Below are 12,645 nucleotides of genomic sequence, written 5' to 3'. Positions count from 1 at the left end.
CCGGGGGATCGAGCCTGCAGCCCGGGCCTGTGCCCTGACCGGAATTGACACCCAGCCAACTGAGCCACGCCCGCTAGGGTTACGTGTCTCTCTTTATGGCAGTCACATATTGCTTTGATTACTATAAGCTTTGTACAAAGTGTGCGGTTTCCAACTTTGGCCTTCTTTTTCAAGATTGTTTTGGCTACGCAAAATCCCCTGAGATTCCATATGAATGGTAGGATGGGTTTTTCTCTTTCGGAAAAAAAGTCGTTGGGGTTTTGATTCCACAGGACTTTTAAAGACCAGGACCAATAATATTCCACTCTCAACTGTTTGCTTCCCCAGGCTGTGTCTTCTGCAAGGAGAAGTCTTGGCTCAGAGACTGACTTCCAGTTCAGGCGCATGGCAGAGGGAAGAGACAGGGAGAGGGAGAAACATTGATGAGAGAGAACCAGCAACTGGCTGCCTCCTGCACGCCCTCTACTGGGGATCGAGCCCGCAGCCCGGGCCTGTGCCCTGACCGGAATTGACACCCAGCCAACTGAGCCACGCCCGCCAGGGTTACGTGTCTCTCTTTATGGCAGTCACATATTGCTTTGATTACTATAAGCTTTGTACAAAGTGTGCGGTTTCCAACTTTGGCCTTCTTTTTCAAGATTGTTTTGGCTACGCAAAATCCCCTGAGATTCCATATGAATGGTAGGATGGGTTTTTCTCTCTGACATGTGTGTCATAGGTTTGCCATCACTGGGCTAGGAGGTCAGCAGTACAGCACTCGGCCGGGGGACTAGGTAACAAGCCCTCTTAATTTAAAAAAATATATATATTTATTGATTTCAAAGAGGAAAGGAGAGGGAGGGAGAGAGAAACATCAATGATGAGAGGGAATCATTGATCAGCTGCCTCCTGCACTCTCCACACTGGGGATGGAGCCAGCAACCCAGGCATGTGCCCTGACGGGGAATTGAACCGTGACCTCTTGGTTCATAGGTCGATGCTCAACCACTGAACCACACCAGCCAGGCAACAAGCCCTTTTGAACCCTGGAAACAGTGAGGAGGATGCTGGGGGTCCCACTGCCTGTGAGATGGGAGTGGGAGAGGATTCTATTTAGATCTCAGAGGCCAGGGCCTCCCCAGCTGTTGTACGGGTCACGGACGAGGCACTTTGTCATGGGCAGACCAAGTCGGGGGCCAGGCCACGGGAGGGAGGCCTGGCAGGCGTGGCGCGTGGGGAGGGGCAATGGGGCTGCGCGTCTGGTGACTGGCTGTGGTGGCTACAGGACACCTCCTCAGCCCTATGCCCCTCCCTGGGGAGACACTGCCACCTTCTGGCTCTTTGCTAACAGACTGCTCTGCCCCATCGTTTTATTTTTTTTAATTGATTTTTTTTAAAAAAAATATATTTTTAATTGATTTCAGAGAGGAAGGGAGAGGGAGAGATAGATACAAACATCAATGAGGAGAGAGAATCACTGATCAGCTGCCTCCCGCACGCTCCAACCAGCGATTGAGCCCACAACCCAGGCATGTGCCCTCAGGGTTCATAGGTCGATGCTCAACCACTGAGCTATGCTGGCCGGGTTAATTGACTTTTTTATAGAGAGAGAGGAAGGGGGGGGGAGCGGGGGAGAGAGAGAGAGATAGATAGAGAGAGAGAGAGAGAGAGAGAGAGAGAGAGATCCACTTGTTGTTCCACTTATTTATGCATTCATTGGTTGATTCTTGGAGATCAAACTCAAAACCTCAGCATATTGGGACGACACTCTAACCAATGGAGCTACCTGGCCTCGCCATGTCTCACCTTGAGAAGAGCTTCCTCCTGGCCAGGAACTTTCTCCCTTACCTGCTTATATTCCTATCAGCCTGGGCCCCACCCAAGTCACCTTCCATAGTTTGGCTGATCCCAACCATTTCAATGCTTTGGTCTCCGCCTACTGATGGCTTAACACCACTGACACCCTAATCCAGGGGTGGGCAAACTTTTTGACTCGAGGGCCACAATGGGTTCTTACACTGGACCGGAGGGCCGGAACAAAAGCATGGATGGAGTGTTTGTGTGAACTAATATAAATTCAAAGTAAACATCATTACATAAAAGGGTACGGCCTTTTTTTTTTTTTTTCAGTTTTATCCACTTCAAATGGGGCCCCTCCGGCCGGCTGGGGGCAGGGCCTCACTGTGGACAGCCAGAGCTGCCTGAGGCCACAGGGCTGCTTCTGTCCTTGTCCATTGTTTCTTTGTTTGATGGTTGGTTGGCTTTTTGTTTTTGTCTTTTTTCTGGGAATCCTCTGTTCCTCCCAACTATTGTTCCCTTTTTTTAAAAATATTTTATTGATTTTTTACAGAGAGGAAGGGAGAGAGATAGAGAGCCAGAAACATCCATGAGAGAAACATTGATCAGCTGCCTCCTGCACATCTCCCACCGGGGATGTGCCCGCAACCCAGGTACATGCCCCTGACCGGAATCGAACCTGGGACCCTTCAGTCCGCAGGCCGACGCCCTATCCACTGAGCCAAACCGGTTTCAGCTATTGTTCCCTTTTAAGCATGCTTGCTTGGCCCCTGTAACCAGTATGTACATCCAAAATATCACAGGGGTTTTCTCCCTTTCCTTCTACAGGGCGCTACCTCTCTCTTTCTCTCTCTCATGACCTGAACGGTGAGCAACGTTCCTGCTACCCCCCACCCTACCCACCAAGAATCACTCTGACCTGGCCCAGGCCCCTTGTTAGAGTCTCAGACTCAGTGCTGGAACCCACGTTTCCCGCACCTGCCAGCAGGCATCACTGAAGACCCAGCGCTTCACCGTGTGGTCTTCCCACACCCGAGGCCCAAGCACGGAAGTGAACTGGCGCTACCATGTGGACTGGTGTCCAGCCTTCGGCTCTGAAGATGCTGCCCTGCCCTTGTCCGGGGAGGTGGTTCGTCCTGTGGATTCACCTGGGGGTTCTGGGGGAGAGGCCGGGCTGCTGGGTGCAGTCCATCCACACCTGCTGCTTGTCCTCCGCGGCCCCCCTCCCTGGCTTGAAGGCCCTCTCAACCGCTTTCCCCCCTCTGCACAGGCAGACCCGTCACTGGGCACCCCAGCAGCGCAGTCCCTCCTTCCTTGTCCACCCCCCACCCCGACCCCGTGCGTCTTGCTTTCTGCTTGGGTCGGAGCACCATAGAGGCTCCCATAAGATCACTGCCCGCAGGAGGCCCAGGGCCACGCAGCTGAGCCAGAGGCTGGGTGGCAGGGCGTTCAGAGGGCTCGCCTGCCTTTCCACCCCACACGTGGCCATCAGACAGTCTGGGAAGGGGTGCTCCCCTCTGGACCCCTGGGGTTGCTAAGGGCCCCTGACACTGACCCAGGACCTCCGAAGCCGCCCATACCCACAAATCCCAGCGGCAAGGGTAGGCAGGAGCCCTTTTGTTCTCAAAGTGCTCTGGGGGGTGGGTGTGAGTAATGGGGAGGCCTAGCAGAGGGGGCCTCCGTGGGAGTTGGGAGGAGCCACCCTCTGTTCGTGACTGCGCCCTGACTGTCAGACCTGCAAGGACCAGGTTCTCCCAACATCCCTTACCCTCCCCCCCCACTGCCAACTGCCTCCACTTGCCACCCCCTTTTTGGAATTGTGTGCGAGCCGTTCTCCACACACCACTCTGCTGCCCCTTTCACAGTGAGCCTCACTGAAAAGCCTGCGATGGTTTCCCACGGATCCCGGAATAATGGCCAGGCCTCCTTGCCAGGCCTCCAAGGCCCATGGGAACCAGCCCTTGCCCGCTCCTCTGAGCCCAGCACGTCTCCCTCTGCCCTGGCTCACCGCACTCCGGACACACGGATCTTCTCCGGCGTCTGGCATCAAGCCTGTTTCTGCCCCAGGCCCTTTGCACGTGTCCCCTGGGCCAGCCCCTTGTCATTTGGTTTGCAGCTCAGAAGTCAACCTCCCCGGACGGTTCCGAGCTGGAGTCGGTTCCCCTGTCCTGGATGCTCTGTCCATCCTCGCACCATTTTATTTTCTTCTCCACGCAGATCCCTTGGTGAGGCTTCAGGGCCCGTCCCTGGCATGGGCCCCTTCCAAGGCTCAGTACCTAATTCTGTATTCTTTTCTTTAAATGGCACCCCCCTGCCTGGCCGACCCAACTGTGTGAGCTTCAGGCCCCACAGAATCTAAATCCATTTGTACCCAGAGCACAGGACCAGGCTGCATCTGGTACGTCCTGTGCCTGCCTCTGGCAGGAAGAAACTCAGCATTCCTCCCACCAGGCTATTTTGACAGGCCCCTGGCCTCCCCGTCTCTTCAGATCTGGGCGCCAAGAGGCAGCCTTGGCCAGAAATCTTGGTAACTGCTCTGCTCACTGTGCCCTGAATTCAACACGGGGCGGGGGATGTACAGACAGACCCTGAGAGCCGCTGGTTTGTCCTTCTCCCTTCTGCAGGCCCCCTGCCTTGATTTCCCCAAATAGACATAAACATTCTCAGTCAACAACCGTAGCACCTAAAACTACTCACAGAGGGACCTGGCCAGGTAGTTCAGTTGATTAAAATGTCATCCCAAATACACCGAAATTCTGGGTTTGATTCCTGGTCAAGGCACATACAAGAATCAACCAGTAAGCCCTGACCAGTGTGACTCAGTTGATTAGAGCGTCAATCCATACACCAAAGGTCATGGGTTCGATTCCCAGTCAGGGCACATGCCTGGGTTTTGGGTTCAATCCCCAGTAGGGGCACAAACAAGAGGCAATCAATCAATGTTTCTCTCTCACACTGATGTTTCTCTCTCTCTCCCTCTCTCCCTCACCCTTCCTCTCTCTCTCTGAAATCAATTAAATACACACACACACATATCCTTGGGTGAGGATTATAAAAAAAAAAAGAAAAAGGAATCAACCAGTGAATGCATGAATAAGTGGAACAACAAATTAATCTTTCTCTCTCACTTCTTTCTAACTCTCTAAAATCAATAAATATTAGCCCGGCCAGCGTAGCTCAATGGTTGAGGGTCGACTTATGAACCAGGAGGTCACAGTTCGATTCCTGATCAGGGCACCTACCCGGGTTGCAGGCTCGATCCCCAGCAGTGGGTGGGCAGGAGGCAGCCGATCAATGACTCATTCTCATCATGGATGTTTCTATCTCTCCCTCTCCCTTCCTCTCTGAAATCAACAAAAAATATATATTGAAGTAAATAAATAAATATTTTAATAAAAAGAAACCGCTCGGTGAAGAAACAGAAAGGCCAAGGCTTCTGCAGACTCTTCCCTCTCCAAGCTTTTCTGCAAAGCTCGTCCTTATGCCTAGCACCTACCTTCGCCCTGGCCAGCTTGGGCAAGTATTGGGCAGCCCGGGTTAACTCTCGCTCTGCCTTGCCCTCGGCAGGCGTGGCTAAGTGGTCACAGAACTCTTTCTAGGTGGCTCCTCTGTACCCACTGCCAGAGGTCAGAGAGGAAAGCTGCTTGCCTCCTCGTGAAACTCGGGTCTGAATTATTGAAGCGCTAAATCAGGTTCCCGGGCAGAGGGCCAGTGCTTGCCACGAATTCCTACAACGCGGCCGGGTCCAGGGAGGCCAATGCCAAAGCTGTCTTTTCTGTTTGACCAAGTAAGGGGAGGCTTTCGGAGACCACGGCACCTTGTGGGGCAGCCCGTGACACAGCGGAAAAATTGCTGACCTGGCTCCGGAAGTCCAAGACGGAGGGCTGGCCGGCTCCGTGTCTGGTGAGAGCCCTTTCCCAGGTTGCAGGCAGCTGACATCTCCGAGTAACCTTCCAGGCTGGGGAGAGATCGAGTCACCTCCATGTAGCTTTTATTGGGGGGCCATGGGGAGCTGTCCTTTGAAGCTGGAGCGAGTGTCACCTCCTGGTGGCAAAAGCAATAAAGAAAGGAGAGGATGAGAGAGCTTAATGGCTACAGGTATAACCAGCGTCCACAAAGACGTCTAAGGATTCGGCTTCTGGGGCAATGACACCGGAGGGGGCTGTCTCACTCATTTGTATTACTCCCTTCTTCCGTTGTTGTCTTGGCAACCTCCCTGACCTGTTCTCCCAAACTGGGTGTTACAGACTCCACCAAACTACTCCATCCCGGCCACTCTCCGCCCCTACTTATCAGAGGCCACAGAGGCCACCGGGCTGCGACCGTCTCAGCCCCCTCAGCCCCGGAGAGGGGGTGAATGTTCTCAGTCTGCAGCTTGGACCCCTCAGCGTGTGGGCTCAGCCACCTCCCTCCATCACTCTCCCCTCTCACTGGCACCTTCAGCCTCACCTCTGCCAGCTCTCTTTAGTCAGCATATCAACTTGCTAAGGGTATTCCCAGCTTATAAAGACAAAACAAGATGAAAAACCTCACCTAAAACCCACCCTGGTCAGCTGGCTCAGGTCGTTGGAGCATCACCCTGTACACCATAAAGTTGTGGGTCTCTCTCTCTCTCTCTCTCTTTCTCTCTCTCTCTCTCTCCTAAATCTAAAACTCAACAAAATTCTAGTGGGTGTGGCTCAGATTTTGAGTGTTGACCCAGGAACTCAGAGGTCACCAGTTGGACTCCCGGTCAGGGCACATGCCCAGGTTGGGGGCGTGCAAGAGGCAGCCGGTTGATGTTTCTCTCTCATGGATGTTTCTATCTCTCTTCCTCTCACTTCCTCTCTTGCTAAAATCAATAAAAACATTTTAAAAAAAAGAATAGTACCTACTTTGCCCTGGCCAGGTAGCTCAGTTGGTTAGAGAGCATGGTCCTGCTACACCAAGGTTGTGGGTTTGATCCCTAGTCAGGACACATACAAGAATCAACCAATGCACAATGCAGTAGAACAATAAATCAATGTCTGTCTGTCTGTCTCTCTCTCTCAAAAAAATCAGCGTGTGGGCTCAGCCACCTCCCTCCATCACCTCCTCTCTCACTGACACCTTCAGCCTCACCTCTGCCAGCTCCCTTTAGTCAGCATATCAATTTGCGAAGGGTATTTCCAGCTTATAAAGACAAAACAAGACGAAAAACCTCACCTAAAACCCACCCTGGGCAGGTGGCTCAGGTTGTTGGATCGTCACCTGGTACTCCAAAAGGTTGTGGGTCTCTCTCTCTCTCTCTCTCTCTCTCCCCTAAATCTAAAAATCAACAAAATTCTAGCTGGGTGTGGCTCAGATTTTGAGTGCGGACCCAGGAACTCAGAGGTCACCAGTTGGACTCCCGGTCAGGGCACATGCCCAGGTTGGGGGCATGCAAGAGGCAGCCGGTTGATGTTTCTCTCTCATCGATGTTTCTATCTCTCTTCCTCTCACTTCCTCTCTCTCTAAAATCAATAAAAACATTAAAAAAAAAAAAGAATAGTACCTACTTTGCCCTGGCCAGGTAGCTCAGTTGGTTAGAGAGCATGGTCCTGCTACACCAAGGTTGTGGGTTCGATCCCTAGTCAGGACACATACAAGAATCAACCAATGCATAACTAAGTAGAACAATAAATCAATGCCCCTCCCCCTCTCAAAAAAAAATAAAATAAAAAATAAAAAGAGCCCTAGCCGGTTTGGCTCAGTGGATAGAGCGTCGGCCTAAGGACTGAAGGGTCCCAGGTTCGATTCCGGTCAAGGGCATGTACCTTGGTTGCGGGCACATCCCCAGTAGGGGGGGTACAGGAGGCAGCAGATAGGTGTTTCTCTCTAATCGATATTTCTAACTCTCTATCCCTCTCCCTTCCTCTCTGTAAAAAAAATCAATGAAATATATATTTTTTAAAAAGAATAGTACATACTTCATAGGACTGTTATGACACTGAAGTGGGTTAATTCTAGAGCAAGTACCCCATGCATGTCACCCTCAACATTACGACTATCTCTGGTGTTTGCAAGGGGAGAGCAGCAACGAGAGAAGTGAGGTTACACGGAGGAGCGGTCATTTGGATCCAGGTCTGAAACATGTGAGGGCAGAGGACTGTGGGGTCCCTCCTCACCTGAGACCACAGATGTCCTGGGGCCGAGAGCCCAGGAGCCGGCCGCTCCTCCCCGGCGGCGGCCGCTCTCCTCTGGCCACGTGGATGCCCTTGGGAGCACCTGATGTGGCCCGGCACTGGCTGCGCTCGCTGCTGCGGGTGCACGTCCTGGGCACTCCTGACATAGTCTGTCCTGAAGTGGGGGCAGCTGCCGGTGGCTCGGCATGAAAACAGCTTCGAGCCAGGGAGGGGAAAGGTCACCTTTTGGGCTGTGTCCAGGGGGAGGGGACACAGTCACCAGGGGAACAAGCGCTGGCCCTCACAAAGGACACTGGGCCCGTCCTGAGCACCTGTCCAGTGGCCAGGCCCTAAACCAAACATGAAGGCCATTTGTGTGTCAGGATGGGCTCTGGGAGGGGACCGGTAGCTAATTCAGCGGCAGGAGAGGGCTTGTCCAGGCTCATGGAGCCGATGGTTGTTACACTGTCAGGAATTTTGCAAGCCAGCTGTTAGACACAGCCATTATTATAATAAAAAATCCCACACAAGTTATATGAACTTACAATGAAATACATTATATTAAAAGACTCAAAAGTTGCCCTAACTGGTTTGGCTCAGTGGATAGAGCATCGGCCTGCAGACTGAAGGGTCCCAGGTTCGATTCCGGTCAAGGGCATGTACCTTGGTGTCGGGCACATCCCCAGGAGGGGGCGTGCAGGAGGCAGCTGATCGATGTTTCTCTCTCATCAATGTTTCTCACTCTCTATCCCTCTCTCTCCCTCTCTGTAAAAAATCAATAAAATATATATTTTTTAAAAAGACTCAAAAGTCACCATTTCCAGGTTAAAAAGGTGCCGGGATTAAGCAGAAAAAACAAACAAGGAAACTCATAGGCAGACAATAGGATGGTGATTACCAGAGGAGAATGGGGGGGGCGGTGAATGTGCGTGTGCGTATGTGTGTGTGTCTGTGTGTGTGTGTGTTATAGTTCAGTAAAAGGTTAAAAAAAGTGAAGGTAAAATTGAACAATCTGAGATGGAGAAACTTGATTCCTCAGTCCTTTGTTGAAAGACCCGTTAGGCGATGCCCTGCAGTTTTTAGGAAGTTGGACCCAGGAGGCAGGAGGGGAATGCAAGGCATGATGCTGAGCTAAGCAAGGGCGAGGGCCAACGTCTTGATGAATCTACTTGATAAACAAATGAAGGGCCTCAGAAAACCCAGGGGAACTAAATTACTGGGGAATGGTAACATGAAAGCTCAGAGAGAAGGAATCGGAGAGAAGTCATCTAAGCTTTTCATATATATATTTATTTTTAAATATATTTTTATTGATTTCAGAGAGGAAGGGAGAGGGGAGAGAGAGAGAGAGAAACAGCAATGATGTGAGAGAATCATGGATCGGCTGCCTCCTGCAGGCTGCACACTGGGGATCGAGCCCACAACCTGGGCATGTGCCCTTGACCAGAATCAAATCCGGGAATCTTTAGTCCGCAGGCTGACGCTCTATCCACTGAGCCAAACCAGCTAGGGCAAAGTTTCTCATATTTTTCAGAGTTTTTAACTTTGAAAAGTCAAGCTGAGAATTTCATTTCTAATCAAGCAGAAATAGAATGGATAATTTCCAGCGCACGCCCCTCCCACCCGCCTCCCAGGTACATGCTCTTGCCTTTCCCTTCTCCCTCTTCTTCCCTCTCAGGCATGCATCCCCTAAACTCTAAGGGTCTCCACCAGCCTTGTAACCATGGGAGCAATGGGCTAACCCCCAAACCTGGCCCCAAGGCCCCCTTTTCTCTGACTTCTCAGTGAGCCAAAGCAGCCCTGCCTAGGCTCTCTCTCTCCTGTAGCTTCTTCTATCCTGAGCCCTTCCTTGTTATACTGTCCCCAGCTTTAATAAATGTACTCTCAAAAAGGAAAAAAAGAAAGAAACAGAAAAAGAAAGAATGTATAATTTCCAAATCACTAAATGGGGTGAGGGAGATTAAAGACATCTTAATTGCTCCAATACAAAACGAAAAAGGGCCCTGGCCAGCTAGCTCAGCGGGTTAGAGCATCATCCTGGTACACCAAGGTTGCAGGTTCGATCCCGGGCAGGGCATAGACATCGACCAATGAATGCATGAATAGGTGGAACAACAAATTGATGCTTCTCTCTCTCTTTTCCCCTCTCTCTAAAATCAAGAAACATATCCCTGAGTGAGGAATAAATAAATAACATAAAAACAAATATTCTGATTTTAAAAATATTGCCAAGAAAAGAAACCTAGCTTCAAGCCTACGTTATAAAAGCAAAGAGAAAATTGATTGGTTTTCTGCTCACTTATCATGTTTAGGAACATTACAAGAGTGTGGCAGCTTGCCCTAGCCTGTTTGGCTCAATGGATAGAGCATCTGCCTGCGGACCAAAGGGTCCCAGGTTCAATTCCGGTCCAGGGCACTTACCTTGGTTTCAGGCCTCTCCCCGGCTCGGGCCCTCTGGTCAGGACGCATGCAGGAGGCAACTAATGAATGTGTTTCTCTCACATCGATGTTTCTCTGCCTTTCACTCTATCTCTCTCTCCCACTCTCTCTAAAAATCAATGGAAAAATATCCTCGGGTGAGGATTAACAAAAAGAGTGTGTCAGATCCCAGGGAGCACAGCTATGCTCTCTCTGTGCCAAACATTTCATGCACTGTCCCCGGGCGTGGAAATAGCTGGCTGACTGTATGTGCTCCCCACTGGTTCTCCCACAAACAGCCACATGGCTGTCACCTTGTTCTTTCCTCCCGTGGGAAGCAGTGATGCATTCGTGCAGGAAGTTACCACGTCTCTTTCCCCCACGAAGATCCGGACCCACTATTCCTCTTTATCGCTTACATCGAAGCAGCCACGGCCGCCCAAGACGCAGCAAACCTTACATCCACGGGGACGCGCTCCTCGCAAAACATCTTAACCTTATCTTCATAACTGGGCAGCTCATCTCTGCCCAAGGTCATGAGGTCCATTCAGGAGCAGTTTCTGGTTTCTCTTTTTGGAACTTTTCTAATTCTGGATCATTCTCATGTCTGTTAGTTTCCAGGAAAGGACTCAGCGCCTGAGCAGCTGCTCCAGGTGGACCGGGCAGCCAGCTCTGGGCCACGGGGCCACCTCAGGTCGTCCTGGGACTTGTCCACGTATCAGGCCTGCACCATGGCCAGGACCAGGGGTGGATCTGGGCAAGGTGGGCACCGCTAGCTCAGGGGCCCCTGATCTGCGTGAGTGTGGGCCCAGGTGGCCTTTTTATCCTGGGCCTCAAGGTGGCTCTGACCAGAACACTATTCCCTGGCCTCCGTTTCCTGGTTGCTGAGACTTAGGTGTGGCCCTATCCAGGGTGAGTGTGGGCCCAGGTGGCCTTTTTATCCTGGATCTCAAGGTGGCTCTGACCAGCTCATCATTTCCTGGCCTCCGTTTCCTGGTTGCTGAGACTTAAGTGATTTTAGAGAGGAAGGGAGAGGGAGAGAGAGAGAAACATCAATGATGAGAGAGAATCATTGATTGGAGGCCTCCTGCACGCCCCCTGCTGGTCATCGAGCCCACAACCCAGGCATTTGCCCTGGCCAGGAATGGAACTGTGACCTTCTGGTCCATGGGTTGACGCTCAGACCACTGAGCAACACCAGCCAAGGTGGGCTATTCTTTTACTACTAGAGGTCCAGTGCACGGCATCCTTTTCTCTTGCAGTCCGGGACCCTTGGGGGATGTCCACCTGCTGGCTTAGGCTCACTCACCAGGGGGATCAGGCCTAAGTTGGCAGCCAGACATCCCTCTGACAGCCTGGGAGCCCTCGGGGTGAGCAGGCCTAAGCCGCAGTTGGACATCCTTACCGTTGCCGAGGAGGCAGGCCAACTTGTGGCTGAGCAGCATTCCCCCTGTGGGAACACACTGACCACCAGGTGAGCGTCTGCCCCCTGGTGGTCAGTGTGCATCATAGCAACTGGTGGTTCTGCTATTCGGTCAATTTGCATACTACCCTCTTATTATATAGGATAACAAAACGAACAAGTGATAGATTCCCAAAGGTTAATTACTCTGTGGAATCTGAAACATCAATGTGCCTTTCCTACTCTGTTCCATTCAAATCTATTCTTTTAAAAAATATATTATTATTGATTTTAGAAAGAGAAGAAGGGAGAAGGAGAGAGAGAAATACAGAGAAACATTGATTGGCTGCCTCATACATGCACCCCAACCCGGGCTCCAAACTCACAACCTGAGTATGTGCCCTGACTGGGAATCAAACCAGTGACATTTCGGTGCATGGGATGACACTTAACCAACTGAGCCATACTGCCCATATATATGTATGCAGAGTAAGATGGGATATTTCTCTGCAACTTTCTCTTGTCACTTACTATATCTCAAATATTTTTCTTTCACCCATGCAAACTTTTTAATACCACACATTGGTCATTTGAAAAATATTGGATTCACGGAGTTATCCACATTTCATTATACAATGTGAAAAAACAACAACCCATGTTTGGTAATACCATTAATCTCATTAGAAACATCTTTAGGAATCAGGATGCTCTCACTCTAGCTGTTTTAGCTCAGTGGATAGAGTGTCAGCCTGGGGACTGAAGGGTCCTAGAGGTTCGATTCTGGTCAAGGGCACATACCTCAGTTGCAGGCTCCTTCCAAGCCCGGGCCCTGGTCAGGGCGCACACAGAGGCACAGGAGGCAACCAATCGATGTGTTACTCTCATATCAGTGTTTCTTTCTGTCTTCCCCTCTCTCTTACACTTTCT

At 51.1% G+C, this 12,645-nt stretch overlaps 1 long non-coding RNA gene across 2 annotated transcripts in view; it reads right to left on the bottom strand.

Annotated features, from left to right (window-relative positions):
- LOC107184070 overlaps positions 1-12,645 on the bottom strand; it is a 21,432-nt gene that overhangs the window by 6,344 nt on the left and 2,443 nt on the right. The window contains exons 1-2 of one of the 2 annotated variants that reach the window (XR_001514895.1): positions 7,902-8,048; positions 5,634-5,820 (exon numbers count right to left, since the gene is read on the bottom strand). This is a non-coding gene — a long non-coding RNA (uncharacterized LOC107184070). Of the gene's footprint in view, positions 1-5,633; positions 5,821-7,901; positions 8,049-12,645 lie in introns of those variants that run through there. The other variant, XR_001514894.1, reaches the window with a different exon arrangement.

Source organism: Myotis davidii, unplaced genomic scaffold (genome assembly GCF_000327345.1).
Source record: "Myotis davidii unplaced genomic scaffold, ASM32734v1 scaffold324, whole genome shotgun sequence".
Classification (NCBI taxonomy): domain Eukaryota; kingdom Metazoa; phylum Chordata; class Mammalia; order Chiroptera; family Vespertilionidae; genus Myotis; species Myotis davidii.
The sequence above is the reverse complement of the archived record's forward strand: the minus strand, read 5'-3'. Positions and strand labels throughout refer to the sequence as shown.